This window comes from Notamacropus eugenii, chromosome 4 (assembly GCF_028372415.1).
Source record: "Notamacropus eugenii isolate mMacEug1 chromosome 4, mMacEug1.pri_v2, whole genome shotgun sequence".
Classification (NCBI taxonomy): domain Eukaryota; kingdom Metazoa; phylum Chordata; class Mammalia; order Diprotodontia; family Macropodidae; genus Notamacropus; species Notamacropus eugenii.
In genome coordinates this window covers 290,830,076-290,851,927 of record NC_092875.1, presented here as the reverse complement: position 1 = coordinate 290,851,927, position 21,852 = coordinate 290,830,076, and the positions used below count along the sequence as shown (strand labels likewise).

The 21,852-nt window shown below is 35.8% G+C and overlaps 1 protein-coding gene across 23 annotated transcripts in view; it reads left to right on the top strand.

The window, feature by feature from the left end:
- The window catches only part of NCOA2 (nuclear receptor coactivator 2), a 346,666-nt gene that overhangs the window by 61,192 nt on the left and 263,622 nt on the right, over window positions 1–21,852 (top strand). For 20 of the 23 annotated variants that reach the window (XM_072604810.1, XM_072604824.1, XM_072604819.1 and 17 more), the window contains one exon: window positions 18,913–18,992. The exons of 1 other annotated variant lie outside the window; for it this stretch is intronic. The gene's annotated coding sequence lies outside the window, so the exon portion shown is untranslated. Of the gene's footprint in view, window positions 1–1,731; window positions 9,985–13,695; window positions 13,786–18,912; window positions 18,993–21,852 lie in introns of those variants that run through there. 2 more of the 23 variants (XM_072604813.1, XM_072604816.1) reach the window with 2 other exon arrangements.

Here is a 21,852-nt window from a genome sequence, read left to right as displayed (position 1 = left end):
CTTTACTCATTTGAAATTAATCTCTTCAACATCATCAGTGATCTTTTAGTTGCTAAGTATGCTGGTCTTTTCCCCTCTTGTCTTCCTTTGTGACTTCTCTTATGTATTTTTACTACCTTACTGCTTTTGGTACCTGTCTGTACTCCTGAATCTCCTTTGCTGACTCAGTTGTCCAAATTGCCATCCTCTTTCTCCTTGACTGTGGATTTTCCCAATGCTCTTGCCTTGGTCTTCTCTCTCTGCATTTCCTCTTCTATCTTGCCTCTTTTCTTCCCTCCTCCTGGTTTCCATGATAGTATTTTCTTCTGGTTGTTCTATTTGTCTGATTCCTCAGTCTGCTTTTCAGGATCACGGAAGCCTTTGACTGTGCATTTTCCCAAGTCTCTTTCTTGGTCTTCTTTCTCTCCCTCTTTTCTTTTTATATCCCTCTTCTTTTCCTTTCTTTCTCCCACTTTCCCTCCCTCATCATGAACTCCTATGCAGATGACTCATAGATAAAAGTAATAAAAGTAGCACCTACCATGTGACAGGCCCTGTGCTAAGTGCTTTACACAATTATTGTCTCATTTGATCCTCACAACAACCCTAGAGGTAGTTGCTATTATCCCCATTTTAGAGGTGGGAAAACTAAGGCAAATAGAAGTTAAGTGACTTGCCCAGGTTCACACAGTAAATGTCTGAGGCCATATTTGAACTTAGATCTTTGTGATTCCAGACCCACTGAGTTCCTTGTCACCTAGATGCTCTATATAGCTCGAACTATTTATCCAGCTCTAATTTCTCCCTTAAGCTTCAATCTCAGATTAATAACTTTATTTTAGATCTTTCAAATTCTGGTGATAGCTCAAACTCAACCTGTCTGAAACAACTTATTTCTCTTTCTTTCCCTTAAAATCCCCACCTCATCTTGATTTACATATTTGTTTTTTGAAGGCACCAGCATTTTTCAGTTTCCAAAGTTTGTGACTTTGGTGTTACTACAGTCTTTACATTTTCTGTTATTCCATATCCAATCATTTACCAAAATTTGCTGTTTCTACCCCCACAACCTCTTTTGTAACTGACCCCACTCTTTACATAGTGATCACTCTAATTTTGACCCACATCTCTTCTCACTTGCTAAAAGGCCTGCCTTAAAGTCTCTTCTTACTCCAAACCATGCTGCTGCAAAATATATTCACTTAAACACAGATATGGGTATGTCATCCCTTTACTCAGTCTGCCCTACTGTTTCTTTATTGTCTCTGATCAAATAGAAACTATGTTTTGATTTTAAAAGCTCTTCGCAACTTTACTCAAACCTCTCCTGCCTTACTTACTCCCTTTCTTGCATTCTTTGGTTAGCTAAACTGGCATCTGTTCTGTGACTCACATATGTGTTCTGTCTCCTTTATTTGGGCCTTTATGCCTCCTGTCCTCTCTGCTTGTAGTGCATTGTCTCATCACCTCTGCCTCATAAAATCCCTGGCTTCCTTCAGGGTGCAGCTCATGCACCACCTTCTGCATAAAGTCTTTCCTAATTCCCCCTACACCTGATTGCATGTATCTTTTCTCTTTAATTACCTTGTATTTAAGTATTTATCTTCTATATATTTGTATGATTATGTGTTCTTTCTTCTTCCAATAGAACTTAAACTCAAGGTAGAGATTGTTTTCAATCTTTATATTTCCAGTGCCTGTCATAGAGTAGGCACTGTATATAAATGCTTGCTGACTAATTGGAATGTATCTAAAGCGTCTGCAGTCTATTGGTATGTTACTTGAATTATTTAGGTAATTTCATTATTTATCTCCAGTTAAATTTTGGAGATCAGACTATTGATTTGTCATTAATGAATGTAGGAGTTTTTAACTTGTGGTCTGTGAGCTTATTTGAAAAAAATACGTTGGTAATAACTATTTTAATATAATTGGTTTCCTTTGAAATCTGTGTATTTTATCTTATGATTTCTTACAATCTAATAAGGGGTCCATGTCCCCCAAAATGACTAGCCCTTGTATTTAATGGTTGAAACATTTTGCTTTCTTAGCATTGTGATGTCATCTAGTTTCCCAGTTTTAAATGTTATTTTAGACTGACACCTTTGAATTGTTAGTGATTTGCACAGGCCGATTCTTATTTTGGTATTCAAGACCTTCAAAAATGTGATTGCTATCTTGATTGTTTTAATTTTAAAAATTTGGCACTATTTCTCACCATTCCCCTACTCACATTTAATCCCAGCCAAAATGGTCCACTTTTCGTCCCTCCTATCCCTACACCTCCCCTGCAAATGTTATGCACCTTTGTGTCTTTGCATGTATTCTTTCTGTTGTCAGGTCTGATCATTGTCATTTCCTTGCTTAAGAATCTTTGGTGGCTTCCTATTGCCTTTAGATGAAATTTCAATCACCTACTCCTGCCTTTCCAAACTTAATTCACATTTCTGTCCTTAATATAATCTATATTTGAGCCAAAATAGCCTTCTTTTTGTTCCCTGAACTTGGCATTCCATCTCCTAACTTGGTGCTTTTCCTGTGCAAATACCATTTCCTGGAATGGATTTCTTCCTTCCTCTCCTTTGCCTCTTAGAATCCTTTGCTTCTTTCAACATTCACATCAATTATTCCTCATACTGGAAACCTTTCCTAGTTCTTCTAATTGTTCTTTCCTTCTTTAAATTATCTTTTACATATCTATTGTCTCCTACAATATAAGGTTAATTTCTTGAGGGCAGGACTGTTTTGTGTATTTATTCCTAAGACCCAACAATGTGCTTCACACAGAGTAGGTAGGACCTTAACACTACAATATAAGGTTAATTTCTTGAGGGCAGGACTGTTTTGTGTATTTATTCCTAAGACCCAACAATGTGCTTCACACAGAGTAGGTAGGACCTTAACACGTTTGTTGCATTGAAATAGTATCTCCTCGATTGGTTCTCTATTTTTTGAAATCCTCCAAGGGCCTGCTTAAATCCCACTATTCATAATTACACTTACGATGCACTTCCTAGAATTGAAGTTACTTGTGTACATTTCTCATATTTTCCAATAGATCATAAACACCTAAAGTACAGGAATTGTTGTATTTTCTACAATTTTGTGTAATTCACAGTACCTTTGACATAGAAAGATAAACTTTATTGGCCAAATGAATGTTGGGAAAATGCCATAGAAAAAGACTGTCAGTTCAAAAGGTTTGTTTTTTTTTTTATATTGGAGATGTAGAGGAAATTACCTTTTTGGGTTTAAGCCTCCTGGGATCCTACCTTTTTTTTTTTAATTGCCTTCTTAGTTATGAAAAGTAGAATAGGCAAAGAATACATTAGAATCAAGATTTACATTCACATGCAAACCAAACTTCATGCTAGAAAGTCCCATAGGGATCCATAGAGATGGAGCTAGTAGTAGGCAAGGTAGATAGTTTCACAGCCTAACTTTTATCTGATATTAGTTTTTATAAAAGATTTTTAATACTAGAAAGTTCTCCTTGGTAAAGCAAATCAAGGCCAGACAAAGAATGTGGTAGGTAGTAATACAAATTTTCAAATCTTTTGTAGGATATGTAAATGCTTTGTCCTGGTTCTGGGAATTGAGTGTGTGTGTGTGTGTGTGAAATAATATCTAGTACTTCATGGTGTATTATGCTGGGCCCTGTACAAACGGGCAGCTAGGTGGCATAGTGGATGGAGTGCTAGACCTGGGCTCAGGAAGATTCTTCCTAAGTTCAAATCTGGTCCCAGACACTTACTAGCTGTGTAATCCTGGGCAAGTTCCTTAACCCTGTTTGCCTCAGTTTCCTCATTTGTAAAATGGGCTGGAGAAGGAAATGGCAAACTACTCCAGTATGATTGCCAAGAAAACTCAAATGGGGTCACAAAGAGTCAGACACATCTGAAACAACCAAACAACAATGACAACTTCTTTGTGTACTGTGCTGGGCCCTGTATAAGTGCGTATAGTAGCCATTGGTGATCTTTGGCCTTTAGGAGTTCATAATCTCTTTCTGCCACATTAAAGATTATACTCTGGTAGCAGCTGTTACACAATTTAGAATTTATATCCCAATGTAAGATCTTCATAAACTTTTCAATGTGAGGAAACAGTTTTTTGAAGCAAAATCCCATTTAAAAAGAAGTTAATTTCTCTGGCTTCCACTAACCCAAAACATGAAGATTTAGCTTTTAACTTTTGCTTCTTTGATAAAAATTGAGCTGTGGGTTCAGGCCTATTAGGAACACCAGATTTTCCCCAGCAGCCTATTTTGATATTGTGGTAAAAAGAGCGATCAGCAATCCCAGTTTTTAATGGAAAGAAGAGAAAAGGGCAACAAAATCTTGGGGAAATACTGTAGCTCTCTAAAGGTAATAGAACAAGACCAAACCTGAAGAAACGCAACCAGGCTCCGCACTTTTAAATGCTCCCATTGAGGAGGTGATAAAAAAAAGAGAGAGAATGAAAGCAGCACTTGAAGAGTAGATATCTCAATGGGCAAATAATGAAATTCTACAAATACTCAAAGAACTAAGGTTTTTACAGTCCACATATAAATGTGGCAAGAGCTATAAAAAATAGCATAGGCCAACCTCTAAATTACTATTGCTAAGAGTAACTTCTTTTTGTACAATTGTCTTATTTGCAAAATAAGACATCTGTTTAATAAAAGTATTTTATTTTGTCACAACCATGGTTTCTCATTTGTTCAATGAGGCAGTTGGACTAAATGATTTCCAAGGTGTGACTCTTAATATTATATGATTGTATGAATTATGTCAGACAATAGAAGTCCCCATTAGATTGGAAACCAGAGTGACTCTTGGAGATCTGTTGTGTATTCCAGTTGTTAGGGGAATGTGATATCATGTCTCTCTAGCCCTTAGTTCATTTTAGCTTCATTAATATGGCACAAAGATTACATGATATTCCTAATCCTTTAAAGAAAGAAATTACTTTTATGTTTCATGAGTTTTATTGACTGGAACATTGGTTCCTAGGTTATTTTGACCAAGGACACTCTTGACATGTTACTAAATTGTTTATCCATTTCTATTTATATACCAGAGTTTTTCCAAAGGTATTAGGTAATGGTCTGTAAATCTGTGAGCTCTAAACATATACCAGACTATTATTAATAATGATTATTACATGGTAAATTTATTAGTATTTAGTAGCACTTTAAGATTAACTTAATTTTGTAGAGCTTTTGTAGTTTGAAAAACCACAAATTAGTTTCCTCAAAACAGACTGTGTAGTGAAAGTTATTTTCATTTTATAAATTGAGGTTCAGAAAAGCTAAGTGACTTTCTTAAAATGATAGAAGTAGGAAGTGGAAGAACCAAGATTTGAATTTAAATCATCCCTTTCTAATTCCAGTGCTCTTAACAGTCCACTAGTATAAAATGGAACCATATTTTAAGAAAAAATACATTTTTGATAGTTTATATTTTTCTACCACCTACATTTCCAAATGTATTTCATCTCTCCCCATGCTGAGATATGCATTATCATAAAGAATCAAAACAAGTTTAAAAAGTCTGGAATTATGTGTATAGTTTGACACCCATCATCCCTTGTTCTTTGAAAGTACTAGGGAGAGATGCTTCCTTATATCCACTCTTTGGGGCTGAGCTTGGTCATTATAATTTCATACCTTTCAGTTTCATTTATTTTGTTCCTTTGGTTTACTTTGTTGACACTGTGTAATGCAGAGGTGTCACACTTGTCCCTAGAGTGCAGTCTGAACCAGATCAAATGTAATTAGGAAATATTTAATAAAATAAACAAAAAATACAGTAAAACACAGATAATGTTACTTTGTGGTTTTCTAAGCCAGTATATACGTAGGGATCCATTTCTATTTGAGTTTGACATCATTGGTATAATGCTGCTCTTTTTCTACATGATCATCATTTCTTATGGCTCGGTATTATTTCATTGCGTTCATGTTCAGTTTAGTCTTGGATTAGTGTTAGTATTTAGCATAGTGCCTGGCACATAGTAAGTGCTATACAAATGTAACCTATTATTGTTATTATTAGTGTGAATAATGAATCCCCAAAGTGGTGCATTATTAGAATTCTTACTGCCTATTTCCATTGGGCTACATAGCCAATAATCATTTCATATAGTAATAATTTTGAACACACACAATGATCTGAAAATTTTTTATTCACACTTTTTGGGATGTAGCTGTTCCTTAATTTGTGTAGCCATTCCCCCAAATAATGGTAGTTTTGTTTGCTTCCAGTTCTTTGCTATTAAATATGATCAACTTTATTTTTATTATGAAAGAACAAAGCCTTTAAAAGTGTATGATTTAGATAATAGCATCCTTGAAAGTTTTCCTGCTACATTTGTAGGTATCCTTGCTTCCCTTCCCCCAACCCCCTTTGACTCAGACTTCAAGAATGTCTTCTATAACTGATTGGCTAGTCTGAAAAGACATTTTATTTAAGATGCAGTGGTGATAGTAGCTAACATTTATAGAATACTTCAAGATTTGCATAGTACTCTGTGGATTTTATTTAATTCTCACAATAACCTAATAGGTGATCTTGTTATCCCCATTTTACTAATTAGGAAATTGGGGCTGTGACTTGCCCAGGATAACAATATTAAATATTTGAGGCAAGATTTGAACTTGGAATTTTTCTGACTTGGAGTTTTTTGGAGAGAATTTATGCTGGAGTTCTTGAATGAGTCCATCTGCCATAATTAAGTAAATCACTGTAATTGATTAGAATTCCTTTATTCTAATTCCTAGCACTTTTTTCTTTTTAACTTCTGTTTTTTTGATTGACTGCTTTTAACCTTGAAATTACGGCCAGCTTTTCCTTGATCCCTTTTTCCTGTGACCAACTGTAGAAATATCTTATTCCTACAGCTTAGTGGACGCTCAGTGGTTACTCAGCCTTATTTGGGGAAGTGCTTTGCTAAATATTACCTAGACTGTTTCTATAATAATATTAAATGCTAGAGAGCCCCCACTGCTCAATAATTAATTCAGTGGAGAAAAACTGTTAAGGAGGTCTTAAAGTTGTTACAGAAGCTTCAGTGTAGAGTTATAGGGTGGGGAAGATTCTTGCAACCAAAGAAAGCAACGAGGAATAACTCATGAGTTCAAATAGTCCTAAATAGCCTCTTTAGTTTGCAACTTTAGTTTAGACCTCAATTTTTTTTTTTTAAACAAAGGTGTATGGTTGGGACAGAGGTATAGTGTGAAGGCGTTAGAGTTACAGACTGCTGTGGAGAGCCTAGCCTGTGTGAAAAATGCAATTTGCTTTCTTAAGAGAAATGTAGAGGTCTAAAATTTATTTTCTGTGCAGTTTAACAAAATCTTGTAATGGCTATTGGTCATAAATAATGCACATCATTATTTTTATAGAATCAGTATTTCATGCTAAGAGTTTGGATGCATCTGAAAGGAGAACAAAAACATCTGGAACAGAATTTTTTTTAGGGTATAATGCAGTAGCAGAAATTTGTATATAAAAATTTGGAGAACTTAAAATGTAGAACAAGTTGACCAGAAAAGAGGGTGGAATCATTTTGGAGAAAATATGTGGGATTATAATATATAATTGTATTTTGGAATGATTTTTCAGTGTTAATTGATGCCATTCTGTTGTCTTTTTTAGGGGGAGGAAGGATATAAAGGGTAGACTGTCAATAGAGATTAAGTGCCTGGCACTGTGTTACTATGTGTTTACTGTATGCCAGGCACTGTGCTAAGCTTTGGAGATACAAAAAGAGTCATAAGATAATCTTCAAGGAGCTTACATTGTAATTAGGTGGTGGCAACATGCAAACAAATACATCTTTTTAAAAAAGTTATATTCTGGATAAATAGAAAATAATTAACAGAATTAATAGAGTTTGGGAAAAGTTTCCTGTAAAAGATGGGAGTTTTGTTGGAACTTAAAGGAAGCTAGGGAAGTCAGTCAGCAGAGCTGATGAGGGACAGTATTCTAGGGATGGAGGAGAGTCAGAGAAAATTCCTTGGAGTTAAGAGATGTAGTCTTTTTTGTGAAACAGGTAGAAGACCAGTGTCACAGGATCTGAGGCAGGGAGAAAGGTGGAAGAAGACTGGAAAGATAGGAGGGGACTAGGTTATGAAGGATTTTGAATGCCATACCGATCCTGGAGGTGACAGAAAGCTGTTGTTGTTAATTTCAATTGTGTCTGACTCTTTGTGACCCCATTTGGAGTTTTCTTGGTAAAGACACTGGAATGGTTTGCCATTTCCTTGTCCAGCTCATTTTACAGATGAGGAAACTGAGGCAAATAGGGTTAAGTGATTTGCCCAGGGTCACACAGAGTATCTGAGATCAGATTTGAACTCAGGAATATGAATCTTCCTGACTCTAGGCCTGGCACTCTATCCACTGTGCCACCCTGCTGTCCACAATAAAGAGCCACTGGAGTTTATTTAGCAGGGGAGTAACATCATTAGATTGTGCGTTAGGAAAATCACTTTGGTGGTCAAATGGAAGATGGATTAGAGTGGGGAGAGAGCTGAAGACAGGCAGGCTTATAAACACACAGGAACAAGGACTTTATTTTTAATACCAGAGGATGGGTGAAAGTAGTTTTAGGGTTAGTTGGGAACAGTCTTAAAAGTTCTTGAAAATGCAACTAAAAATAGAGATCAATGGGAATAGTTCAGGAAAAAAATGGGTTAGAAAAAAACCCTAGAAGTTATTATAGAAAGTGAAAATCTCAGCTATCCATGTTCATGAACTCTGAAATTCTCTCATCCATCACTACTATGATTCCACCTTTCATTTTCCTTTTCATCCCTTAACCCTGTTGGTGCTCCTTCCCATGAGCTTCACTCCCTCCACCCCTCACTTCTACCCAGCTCTTATCATCACTCCTGTTGCTCTACCTCAACTACCATGATCCCATGCCTTTGCTTCTATGCAACAGTGCTGATGAACAAAGATGGAGAAAATAGCGAAACTGTGCTAGGTCCACTACAAATTTCTGTTATACGATCTCAGTTGGTCCCTTAATCTTTTACACTTTCCTAATTGGATCATTCTTCCCTTCCATTTCCCAAACCTTCTGATCCTGCCTCACACATTCCATGCCTTTCCTCTCACTCCTTTTCACCTGAGACACGTATTTCATTGAAAAAATGAAGTTATTGGCTCGAGTTCCCTCTTTTTTCCTCTTCTTCATCACTGAGTTGTCTTCTGTTACAATTTTCTCCTCCCCCCTGTTTCACATGCAGAGGTTGAGACAAATGGAACAAATCTAATCACTGCTCCACATGACAGTCCTTCAAATATTTGGAGTCCGCTGTCATGTTCCTCCTGAATGTCTTCTTTTCTCCCACCTAAACATGCCCAGTTCCTTCAACTGATCCTCATGTAACACAAACTCAGACCCTTCAACATCCTGTCTTCCTGTGCTTGTGCTCATACTCTCTGTCTCTCCACCTTTCCCCCCTTCTTTTCTCTCCCTCTCTCCTTTTTCTTTTCTCTCTCTTTCCTCCCTCTGCTTCTCTCTCCTTGGCTTGTCAATGTCATCATACTGTCATCCTCAGAACACCATAGTACAGAGTAGGTTTAGTAAGGGTAGTTTTTTGATATAGATCTGAGATTGTGGCAGGTGCAGGTAAAGGAGAACTTCATATGAAGTAGGAAGGTAGCATTTAAGTTGAGTATTAAAGAATGGATTAGAACTCACAGTTGAAGAGCACATTCTAAGTTTAAGGAAGCAAGTCTCTGGGGGTAAAGGTGCAAATGCTGAGGCTGGCTTTTGGAGAACTGAAAATAGACCAGTTTGACTGAAGTTTTCAGTGGGGTAAGACTGACAAAGTGAGGTTGGTGCTAGATTGTAGAAAGTTTTGAATGCTAATCAAAGAAGTTGAACTTTTCCTTCAGATAGTTGGGAACCCTTGAAGATTTGTGAGGAGAGGAGTAGCTTGACCAGATCTTTGTGTTAAAGATTCGTCTGACTGTCTTATGACAAAGGAATTTAGGGGATGGGAGAAAGGTAAGTTTCAAAATCTCTTCTAGCCCTGTGATTTTGTGTTTTTACGTAATAGTTTTCACATAATAGGACATCATTTGAACTTTTTCAAATTAACCTTTCCATTCCAGGATTACTTTTGAGATTTTTATTACTTTTTAAAGACAGGAATATGACCCTTTTGTACTTCTCCTAGAAGCTGCTTTTGGAAAGGTGAGGGGAGTGGTATTGACAGAATAGTCCTTAGCAGAGCATTGGGCAGTAGCAGTAGGGGAGTGGAGACTATAACATTAGACCACTGGAATATTTCCCTCTCTTCTAGGACACAGTAGGTGAGGAGGATATAATAGTGATCAAGTAAGATGAATAAAAGATCAGTGAATTCTATAAAAGTGGAAAATATATTAAAGACCTCTGAAATGTAGGTGGAATTTGAAGCAGGGATGAATCAGGTGGGGTATGAAGAAGGTTTTGGGAGAAGTTTACTGCTCTACCCTCTAGCTCTCCAGTTATACAGAAGAGGCAACTGATGTAGTTGAGGTGTTGATTATCAAAAACTGAGACAATCAGCCTGATGATGAAATTTCTGGTGGTCAACATGTTTCAGGTGGGGCATGGTGTTCCTGAACAAGTAGATCTGCTGTAAGTGGAGAGTTAACAAATAGGCATTTATTTTGTATCAAGAGTGATTGTACCTAGTATCGTAGGATTTAAAGTTACAAAGGACTTTAGTGGTCTTGTCTCAACTCCTTTCATTTACATATGAGGAAATTGAAGCCCAGAGAGGTTGAATGACTTGCTTACTGTTCATAAATAAAGATAGAGAGCATACCTGGTATACTACTAGAATCCAGATCTTATCCCTTTCTAGTTTAATTGTACCTTTACCACTGTATCACATGATAGCATGGTTTACCAAAATCAGGTTACCTGCTTATTCAAGAAGTTAAAATGATTCCCTAAAACTTAGTCTTTTATTTGCTCTGCAATGAAATGATTTTCATATAGTTTTTTAATGACTTTAGTAATTTGGTTTAATAATAGTTCTTCAAAAATTTTCACTAGGGATGGGGTAAAACTCTGAATTTTCAGTGAATTTTTCTAACGAGCAGGTAGTTTGACACGCTTTAGGAGCTATGCTTGCTTCTCTGTGCTAACTTTTGCAGCATAAATGAAATGATCTATACTGTTTAAAACTGAAGCTTTGTAGTATATAGTGGATGTGAGTTAGAGGACCTGGGTTCAAATCCTAGCATATCTTTTATCTGCTACCCTTTTCATTTTATCCAAGTAAACTCTGGGACACATTATCCTCATTTCTTAAATGAGAGTTGGATGAGATGACTTCTGTAGATTCCTTCTAATGATAAAATGCATTTAATCTGAGGCCCATTCACTTTTGGTTCTATGTACTACAATAAAAATTCCCGGATAGTTGCATTTTCAGTTTGGAATGGAGAAACAATATATTTATTTAGAGAAGATTTAGAAGCCACATCCAAAAACACAGAGGAGAGTTTCACAATAAGTTTAGCTACTTGAGCAAAGGTTAAAGAAAGGAAATTTAGAAAATATGTAGTTCACCTACAACCTTTAAAATACAACTATTTTAGAGAGTTCTGTTTAGAAGTAATTAAATCAACTGTGACTTGTTAACCTTGCTAACACTAGTGATAATATTTAGACTTCATTTAGCTTGTGTTTAAGCTAAAATTCTACATATTTGTTTATTTTAGGTGAATTAAAACCAAGTCAAATAGATAAACAATTCTCAATTTTTCGGGCTTGCTTGATGTGAAAACTTTTGTGCTTTCTTTTCTTGTTTGGAATTATTGCCTGTTGGCTGAGTCAGTTGAGAAATAGTATGATCTCACAGTTTCTTTCTCCTACACTAGCTGGCCCATTGGATGGCAGTACAGTGATGGGAAATACACAAACATGAACATTACCACCAATGGTAGCTATTTTTTATCTATGATACTCATCCAGAATTTACACAGTTTAGGCTTTTAGGTGCCAGTAACATGGGTCAAATCAGTGAACTGTGAAAATTGTGGAAATCTGTCTGTGTAGATCTTTGGTATTGCATATCAACTCATATTTGAGCTCTTAGCCAGAGAAATGATAGAAAAATGAAAGTATTATTAACACAGCTGATCTTATAGTGAGTTGGTGTGAAAATGAATCTCTGGAAATAAACTTCTCTTACATGTGAATTATATGAATTCTTCTGTAGCATATAATAAACTATTTAGTAATTTATCTTTTGGGGTGCACTAATTATTTAAAGATTTATCATCATAGAATTAACTTTTTGTACAAATACAGCTATTTTAGTGAAAAACTCGTATCTTTGAGCTGGAATATTAAGGATCACCACCTTGCTATAGAGATAGATACCTATGACCAATACTGAATTCCTCTTAAAATAGCTCTTCATATTGGATTTATCCATAATTATTTATTTATCACCTACTATGTTCCAGGAACTTACCAGCATTAAAAAAAAGGGGGACTCTGATAGTTTTCTAATAAGACATCACCTACAGCCTATCTCCCTCCTTTACAGCCACACACAGCTACCTGATGCACTGAAACGCAAGGATGAACCTCTGTGGAAAATGATAATGTACTTGAATTTAATCCTCAGTAGTTAACAAACTTTCACCTTGTCATACATACCTTTCCCACCCCAATAATTCTGAACCATCAGCTGCCTTTCAAACCTTGTTCACTGTGCCTCATTGACTATTTCCTTATTCTCATTACCCTTAACCTCCTCTTTCCAATGTGTCCCACTTTAAAGGTACCTAAAGGTGACTTGTGCTTTCTGGAGTTCCATAGGTCATAAACATTCCGTCTTAAACGTTTTCCTTTTTCTTTCCCTTTATTTTCTTGCTTTCACTGACCTCTGGCTTCCCTCTGATGACACAACTTTACTGGCTACCCTTTACAGCACTGGTTGCACTTTTATTCATTCACCCAGATTCCCTGGTCATGGTTGGGGGGTTGGAATGCTCCTTGCTCCCCATTGCCGCCTCTAAATTTCCCCTCACCGTTATTACTCAGTAACTTCACCACCTATGAAGTTCATTCAACCCATATTTATCACACAATCAAGATTCTGGTTTAGAGACGTCCAGAACACTGTCCTTCTTTCTTCCCTCCATGAGTTCAGTGCCTAGCTCTCAGTCTTTCTTCCCCAGCTTCTTTCCCCCTAAAAGGGGACTTGAACATAGTTAATGATATTTATTCAAATAACCTTACCTTCCAATTACTCATTTTTGTCATTTCCCAAGGCCTACTCCTCTGACCTTCCCCATGAGTTTCAATAGTTCATTCTTACTTTCAGGATCAAATATATAAAATCCTCTGTTTGGCAATTAAAGTAATGCACAGTTTGGCCCCTTCCTATTTTTGTAGAGTTTACCTCTCTTCTGTGAACTGTCAGATTCAGCTATACTAGCATATACTCTTGCTGGTACCCAACACTTTCCCCCTCCATACCTCTATACTGTCTGTCTCCTTTACCTAGAATACTCTGCCTACTTATCTCTGCCTCTGATTTTGTTTATAAAGACTCAATTAATAAATTTATCTCCCTAGTGCTTGTATCTTTCCCTCTTATATTACTTTCTGTCTGCTCTGTATTTTTCTTGCTCATACCTTGTTGTTTATTCCATTAGATTGTAAGCTCTTGAAGGGACTCTTTTTGCCTCTCTCCCATATATCTAGGGTTTTTACAGGGCCTTGGCATAAGAAGTTCTTCAATGCTACGTGATTGAACAACTGATTGTATCAAGGTGGAGCCAGCATGGTGAAGTGGTAGGTAGGCAATGGTACAACTGAGCTTTTTTTGACAAAACTCTTCCACACAGATTTAGAAAATGCACTAGACCAATATCTGATGAGAAATCCAGAGGGTCACAGTGAATCATTTGTCCAGTCCATGTTGGTATAGAGTTGGTACAGAGAGGTCTGTTGACGCTAGGGATGGGATCAGGCCAGGATGCTGCTGCCTATGTGCAAGCACTTAGTGCCCAAGAAGAGGCTGTGCACTAGGGCAAGAGAAGATCCTAGAGCGATACTGTAGCACCGCAATTCCCATACTGTGGCACCATGAGAAGGCAGGAGCCAATTGGCAGCTTTGTGGCCCACCACCTAGTTCTGGTTTATAGATCAAAAATGGATGGAGAAGGTGACCTGCACCCATGGGGGTGTGTTACTATTTAGGGAGGCCCTGGGTAGTGAGAGGAAGTTCAATATCCACTAGCAGAGCTGGATATCATTTCCAGCATCTTGCTCAACTTGAAGAAGAATAACCAGAGCAGCAATCCCAGACCAAAGGAGATCAAACCTACAGTCCTGTCATTCTGAAGCAATAGTTTTTTTAGGTGGCTAGTAAGGACTGATTCCAGCAGCAGCCTAATTTTGCTAAGACCAAAACCCAGATCAGGAACTAGCAGAACTTAAATCACAGAGGGCAGTAATCAGACTTTGCCCTGGATCATATCACTTTGGGAGCACTGCAAATTTTCAGGTTCTCAGCCTATCCCTGAGATCCTAGAATAAAATGACACAGTGCCCCAAAGAAAGCAGCAGCAGGACCAGCCCAGCCCTCCGCCCAGAAGTGTGGTAGAACCCAGCCCAAACATGAGGTCTTAAGTCAGGAAGTGGATTGTAAGAATGAACAAACAAACAAAAAGAATCCCAACACAAAAGAGCTATTATGGTCATAGGGAAGTTCAGTACATGAATCCAGAAAGATAATTACTCTAAAATATCTACAAACAGCTTCAGAGGAAAACATAGCTTGGGCACAAACTCAGCTAGTCTTCTAGTCTTTCTAGAAGAGTTAAAGCAAGAGTTTAAAAAAAGTTAAAAGTGGTTTTTATAAATAGAATGAACATGTTTGAGGAAATAATTGAAAAAGAAAAATGAGAGCTATGGGAGAAAAAATTGGAAAGGGAATTAACAGCTTGGCACAGGAGTTACAAAACTTCACACAAACCACAAATTTCCTTGAAAATTAGAAAGGACCAAATAGAAACTAGTGACTTCATAAGGCCTCAAGAAATTTTAAAACAAAGTTAAAAGGATGGAAATCTAAGGTATCTCATAGCAAAGAACAACTGTGCTGGAAACAAATTGAGGAGAAAAAATTTAAGAATAATTGGACTGTTTGATTTCCATGAACAAAAATAGATAGATAGACAAACAGACAGAAACAGATAGATAGATAGATGATAGATGGCCTAGACATCATAGCTCAAGAGATCATAAAAGAAAACTGCCCAAATCATTTATAATCAGAAAGCAAAGGGTAAGTAAAAACAATTAACTGGTCCTCTTCGGGGGAAAAAAAAAACAACCCTGAAATTTAAACATCCAGAAATCATAACCATAGTCCAGAGTTTTCAGGTTTAAAAAAATACTTAAAGCAACAATAAAGAAAGAATTCAAGTACCAAGAGTCATAGGATTTATTAGCTACTTTCTTAAAGGAGTGGAGAACTTGGAATATAATATTCCAGAAAGCCAAGGATGTAGGCTTACAACCAAGTATACCTTGCTCAGCAAATCTGAGTGTGTAATGCTACAGGGGAAAAAAATAGATCTTTCATGAAATCGAGTACTTCCAAACATTTTTGATAAAAAGATCAGAGCTTTGTAAAAAGCTTTTAAGTTCAGTTATAAGAGTGAAGAGAAACATAAAAAGGTTACATATGGATGATGATAAAGGACTTAATAAGGATCTGAGATGACACTTGTGGCCCCTCTGAACCTTATTGTCATCATCATCATCATCAGAATTTATAGGAGTCCAATTAGACATAGCCTGGAGTAGTGTATTATGGTTTGATGAACCTAAGAGCAGAATGGAAAGAAAGGGGTAGAGGAATACAATAGGAAGGTGACAAGCTGGATCTTGACTGATTAAAACAAATGTTTTTTAGAATGCACAGAGCATGAGATGAAGAATTATGTACAAGGACCAGAAATTAGCCAGTTTTGTTGGAACATGGAACGTGTGAAGGAGAGTAGTTAGTAGCACTAGCAGTAGTAGTGATCATAATAATAGTGAGCATTTAATATAGAACTTTAAGATTTACAAAGCACTGCACATATATTATCTCATTTAATTTTCACCATAATCCTGGGAGGGAGGTGCTGTTATTATCTTCATTTTACAGGAGACAGGCTAAGGGGGCTAAGTGACATGCCCCAGGGCCATTGGATTGGATCTTCATATTGGATACTCTCTTCTCCACCCCTTTCTCCCTGCATCCCCTTTTACTTTCCTTTTGAATAATGCACATATCCTTTCAGAGCCAATAACCATTATGGTTCCCATCATACTAATTCCTCTTTTTTAAACAAAATTCTCTTATTTTTCAGGCCTCCTAAAAGGGAGAAGTTGGATGTGTGCAGTAGGAAAGTATTAATTAGTGCTCAAATCCTATTTTTTTTCTTCTCTAATCTTTTTCCCCATTTGTTTTTTCTCCCACTGTAACTAAGCTTGTCAAAGCTCCCATTTCTTATGACTTAGAGCATTTCACTTCTGATTGGTCTACTTGCTTCAATAATTCAGTTCAACACACAGGTCAGAGACATTTCCATGGGGTTAATTCCCTTCTCTTGGGGGTGATGGTCATTTTCTAAGGGTGTTTCTAGGTTCATAAAATACAAACTACTGGGAGTGGGTAAGTCAGTTTCCACAGTCTGGCTCTGACTACACCTTCCTCTTATATTACTTTTCTTTATGAATTCTGAGTTTCAGTCAAACTGAGATTACTTGACATCCTTTGTTCTTGTGTCCCTTATTCTCGGTCTTTGCTCTGTCATCTCTGCTGTCGCTCGTTCTCTATCAGGCTGGGGATGTGCCTGCTCCGTTTCCCCTCCTTCACTTCCTAATCTCTCTCTATTGAAGTTCCTCCTGTTGTTGAAAACACAGTTCAGGTATCATCACTGCCATGAAAACTTTCTGGCCTGTCTCCTAGATGAAAATTCTATCTCTTTCCTCAAAAATCTACTTTGCAATACTCTCAATATACTGTTGATAGAACTATGAATTGGACCAGCTATTCTAAAAGCAGTTTAGAACTGTACTCAGAAAGTTACCAAACTGTACCTTGACTCAGCTGTAAGTAAGCTATGAGGTCTATAACCTAAAGACATTAAAGAAAAAAAAATGTATATGTACAAAAATGTTTATAGTAGTTGTGTCATGGTAGCCAAAATTTAGAAATTTAGGGGCTGTCCTGTTGGGGGATGGCTAAACAAAAGGTGGTAAATGAATGTAATGAAATATTGTACCAAGGGCAATGATGAATGGGAGGTTTTAGAGAAAATATGGAAAACCTTTTATGAACTGATGTAGAGCAAAGTGAGCAGAACTAGGAGGATGATCTGTACATTAATAACAACTGTATAGATGGAAAAGTAGGAATGGTTCTAATCTGGGGCCAACAGATAGTTATTGTTCACTTAATTTTTAATTGAAACTTAAGTACTTTTAGTTGATTTGCAAGCTAATAATTCGTTAAAAGGAAATTTTTTATAATCACTGGTTTATTACTTGATTAAAATTATGTGTGCAGGTAAAGAAAATTCTTCTGTATTGCTACTTATTTCTAGGATCATGGAATATGTAATATTGACATATTAACATCTTTAATAGCAATATATTGAAGGTGTTTTCAGTTGAGTGTAGGTTATATACAGCAAACTTGTATAATGCAGGTTATTTTCTCCCTTTCCACTGGCAATTGTAAATTTAAGTTGTTGCTGAAATGGTTCTATAACCATTGGAAAGCTTTTAGAATTCTGATTAGTTCAATAAGAAACCAAGAGCCAAATAAATGAACATGAAACATGCTACACTTCTGATGGTGAGGTGATAAACTCAGAATGTCGAAAGAAACATATATTTTCATACATGGCTTATTTAGGAATTTATTTTGCAGACTGTGTTAATTATATTTTGAGGGATTTTTTTTCTACATAAACTATCCCATGAACTTTATCTTTGAATTTTTGCCAACTCCCCCCATGCCACCTCCACATTTTTCTTCTTTTAGAGCAAATATTATGTTCCCATAGTAATTCTTTATATATATATATATATATATTCATTTTATTTATTTTTAATGCTCGACAATCACTATCATGAAACTCAGATTCCCATAGTAATTTTTTCCCATATTGCAGTTTTGATCAAATTGGCCATCCAGAGCACAGGATCACACACTTAAAAGTCAGCCTTCCTCTTTCCCTTTACTCAGCACTGACTACCTATCAGCCATTTTCTCCATGAGTTTTACCTCTACTAGACACTCTTGCTTCCCTGAGGGATTTGGTATTTACATTTTTTAAAATTCCGTAATAGGAATAGAGTTGGGAGTACAGATTAATTAAAAGGACTTGTTACTTGAAAATTTAAAGAAAAAAGGCATCAAGGACAAAAAAAGTCACAGAAGTTTCTAAAAGTACAGAAGAATGTTCATTAAGAATGTAACCAAGTGAATGACAACATAAGCTGCATTTAAACCCCAAACCTCTTCTGCCCTTTGCTGTACTGTCTAAGGTGAAATTATTATAAGAGTCTGTCAGTTTTTCTACTTCTGTTCACTATCCTTTAGAAGTTAAACTGGGGGGAGGGGGGAGAAATACTGCTAAAATTTTCCCTAAACATCTAGTGGCTTGCAAGTACCCCATCGGATTTCATTTAAAAGGTTATGAGGTGTAAGAGGTACATGTAAGGCAATTCCTACAGCTTGACTTGAGTTTTACACAGTGAACTGGGAAGAACAGATGGTTTCTTAAATGCCTACATTTAATCAGTAATTCAGGCTTTAAAAGCTTATACTACTGCATCATTAATACTTTTCATTCATTTTTCATTTTCACATTACAAAGTGACCTATACCACTGTTTTCTGTCTTATTTATAGGAGGCTTGAAATGTATCAAAGTACTGAAGATCACACGCCAACAACTGGTAGAACTGATCTGACTACTTATTTAAATCTTGGTGAGTTATAGATATCTATAACTTTATATTCAGTTTGCTCTTTTATAAGTCTGCCTCCTTCCATGGATAATTTAAAGCTGGGAAATAAAAGTAGGAATGGTTCTAATCTGGGGCCAACAGATAGTTATTTTTCACTTAATTTTTGATTGAAACTTAAGTACTTTTAGTTGATTTGCAAGCTAATAATTCGTTAAAAGGAAATTTTTTATAATCACTGGTTTATTACTTGATTAAAATTATGTGTGCAGGTAAAGAAAATTCTTCTGTATTGCTACTTATTTTTAGTATCATGGAATATGTAACATTGATGTATTAACATCTTTAATAGCGGTACATTGAAGGTGTTTTCAGTTGAGTGTAGGTTGTATATACACAGCAAACTTGTATAATGCAGGTTATTTTCTCCCTCTCCACTGGCAATTGTAAATTTAAGTTGTTGCTGAAATGGTTGTATAATGTTTCTGAAGACTTGAACAGTTACTGTTTGTGCAGAATTGGAAGACTCAAGGTTCCATCAGGTAGAGACAAGCCTGACCTAAGTGCATTCATGAATAAGGATAATTCTTCTGTACACCAATTGATTAGGGAATTCCTTTATCTTGTATGAAATTAAAAATACTAGTAGTTCATTTTAACAAGCAAAGTAGAGCTTTGTAAAGTATTAGAACATTAAACATACATGTTAAGTTTATATAATTCTATAAACATTTCTTTCTAAAATTTACTTTCAAAACATAGAGCTGTTTATACTTACCATACTTGAAAAAGATCTCTTGGGATTTTGTGAGAAGCTGTGCCTTTTATCTTACCTCATGTGCTATATAAAATACATTTCTAAAACATCGATGGTTTTAAAAAATACTGTATTTGTTCAGTTAGAGTATATTTCTCTAATACCTTTTTAAAGTTTTTAAAGGCACTTTACAGATATGATCTTAATGGAGGCTCCTAAGCATCTTTTGAGATTAGCACTCCGGTTATTGATATTATCCCAACTCAAAGACTTCCTTGTCCACAGTGGACTGGAGTAGATGTGACTGTTGGAAATAAATAATTTTTCTTGGAACTCTTTATAGTACTTAGAAAATTTCTGACATATTCTGGATTAAATCATGAATATCCATCCTCCTTGAATATGATTTAGTTAATGTTTTCTGAGTGAAGACATTTTATCTGAATATTTGAAAATGGTAACATCCTCACTAGTTACGTTTCTGAATACTTAAGGAACAGAGTGAAACCTAAACCATTGAAGAATTAAAATGGTAAAGAATCAAAGATCCATTTAACAAATATTTAATAAGTACTTAGTATATGTTTAATAAGGGATTTTAACTATTCCTCTTCATTTTATCTTGCTAATTTTTAGTTATATCATCATCCTGTTATGACTTTTTTTTTCTTTTATTACCTAATTGAGACTCCTTTTGTCTTAAATAGTCCTTTAGGACTAACTTCCTTCACTTTTCAACATTTTTTTCCCTCCCTTTGATAAATAATGTCTTGTTTTAATTTAATCCTTTCTTTTAAAGATTTCCTTTTTGATTTTTTGAAAGTTAACATCTGTTTAGGTCCACATACTTTTTTAAGCATGTAATAATGATTTGGGCACATTTGAAGTGAAATTTTACAAGTCAGTAGTTGGACAATTAATTGAATTGTGAGCAGAGGATCTCGTCATGGTAACTTAGTGCTTAAAATAATAGCTCACCAGATTGAAGCCACCATTTTGTCTGGTCTCTGGAGTGGCATCTGTGCCCCAGTTTCAACTGGGGGGTAAACTCCATATTTATTCTGGTCTAAACTGTAAATGTGGCATAGCTAATTGGTCCAAAATTAGTGCATGAAAATTAGCCTCAGGCTTATCTTACTTAATTAAAAAAAGTTAGTATAAAAGGCTTTCTGGCATTTCATTTGCTTAGAAAACAAAAGACTAGTTCTTGTTTTTTGCCTAATTTATTTAACTTAGATTTATAAGCCTACCGCTAATGAGGTTTTTTTTTTTTAATACTTTGTATAATAATACACTTTTTTTTGATGCTCAGTAAGTGTGTTTGCTTTTAATTCAAGGATGTGATTATTGTTGAAAATATGTAAAGAAAAAATTATTTGCAGTACTTTGCAAATTGGAAAGTTCTTTTATTTTCACGTAAGGCAATCTGTTCTTATGCTAATAATTTTACATTAAAATTTTTTTCAAGAAAATGGCTTTGATGATGATAAGTCTTGTAGGATTTTTAGTATAGATCAGTTGAGATAAAAGGCAGTAATATATACACACCATCCATTATTATTATACATAATAACTGGGGGTGGGAGGAAACCGTGGTTCATGAGATTTGAACCCAGACACTGGCTTACAAGTTTCCCCTATACTTTATTGATGAGTGAGAGCCAAGTGTGTGAAAAAGGTGTACATTTGAAGTCTTATGTGCACCCCTTAGAAAAAGGCTTGAACTCAGTGTATAGCCTCTAAATGCTAGCTATTAGCTATTAAATTGTTTAACTACTCAAATATCTGTGGGTTATGCTTCCTGTGAAGCAATGAGAGACTTGATAATAAGTAGCAACAAATATTACTTGAATAAATTCCGACTGAATAGGTTTTTACATAATGCTGCAGCACCTGATCAAATTCCTTCTTTGGGAAAGTATAAATGGCACACTTCCTGCCAGTGACAAAGGACAGCATCAATATCTGTGGAGTAATTACTCCTTTAAATGACAGACAGACCATCTTTTATATCTTAAATAACCACGTACTTAAGACTGATTTTAGTGAGTTTTGAAAAAGAATGTTTAAAATACTTTTGAACTTTCATTTCATTCCTTACTTTTCTTATGATGGTATTGACAAAAG